The following is a 1,493-nucleotide window of genomic DNA, read 5'->3' on the forward strand; positions in this document are numbered from 1 at the left end:
TCAAGCCTATTATACAGAGTGAAGCAAGCCAGAAGGAAAAACACCAATACAGTATACTAACGCATATATATGGAATTTAGAAAGATGGTAACAATAACCCTGTGTACTAGACAGCAAAAGAGACACTGATGTATAGAACAGTCTTATGGACTCTGTGGGAGAGGGAGAGGGTGGGAAGATTTGGGAGAATGGCATTGAAACATGTAAAATATCATGTATGAAATGAGATGCCAGTCCAGGTTCAATGCACGATACTGGATGCTTGGGGCTAGTGCACTGGGACGACCCAGAGGGATGGTATGGGGAGGGAGGAGGGAGGAGGGTTCAGGATGGGGAACACATGTATACCTGTGGTGGATTCATTTTTATATTTGGCAAAACTAATACAATTATGTAAAGTTTAAAAATAAAATAAAATTTAAAAAAATTTTTTAAAAAAGAAAGAAAAAAAAGTCTACAAACAATAAATGCTGGAGAAAAGGGAACCCTCTTACACTGTTGGTGGGAATGCAAACTAGTACAACCACTCTGGAGAACAGTGTGGAGATTCCTTAAAAAACTGGAAATAGAACTGCCATATGACCCTCCAATCCCGCTGCTGGGCATAGACACTGAGGAAACCAGAATTGAAAGAGACATGTGTACCCCAGTGTTTATCACAGCACTGTTTACAATAGCTAGGACATAGAAGCAACCTAGATATCCATCAGCAGATGAATGGATAAGAAAGCTGTGGTACATATACACAATGGAATATCACTTAGCTATTAAAAAGAACACATTTGAATCAGTTCTAATGAGGTGGATGAAACTGGAGCCTATTATACAGAGTGAAGTAAGTCAGAAAGAAAAACATCAATACAGTTTATTAATGCATATATATGGAATTTAGAAAGATAGTACAATGACCCCATATGTGACACAGCAAAACAGACACAGATGTAAAGAACAGACTTTTTGACTCTGTGGGAGAAGGTGAGGGTGGGATAATTTGAGAGAACAGCATTGAAACATGTATATTGCCATATGTGAAATACCTGACCAGTTCAAGTTTGATGCATGAAACAGGGCACTCAAAGCTGCTGCACTAGGACAACCCAGAGGGATGGGATGGGGAGGGAGGTGGGAGGGGTGTTCAGGATGGGGGGCACATATATACACTTGGCTGATTCATGTCAATGTATAGCAAAAATCACCACAATATTGTAAAGTAATTAGCCTCCGATTAAATAGATTGATTTAGAAAATTAATCAAAACTGACTTTGTCCCTGGACACTCATAAATTAATGGAAACATTGAATTAAAAATAAGACATGAATATACATATTGGAAAAATCACTCTAACCCAAGCATAACAAAAATACATGCAGCTAAGTTTGAGCCTATAAGATTATTACTATTTAATAATGTTTAAATAACTTCAATATAGGTACATTGGGCTCAAGGACACTCTACATATTCAGATACAGTGCTGGGAGGGTCTGGAAAATCC

The sequence above is a fragment of the Bos indicus genome, chromosome 12 (assembly GCF_029378745.1).
Source record: "Bos indicus isolate NIAB-ARS_2022 breed Sahiwal x Tharparkar chromosome 12, NIAB-ARS_B.indTharparkar_mat_pri_1.0, whole genome shotgun sequence".
Taxonomy (NCBI): Eukaryota; Metazoa; Chordata; class Mammalia; order Artiodactyla; family Bovidae; genus Bos; species Bos indicus.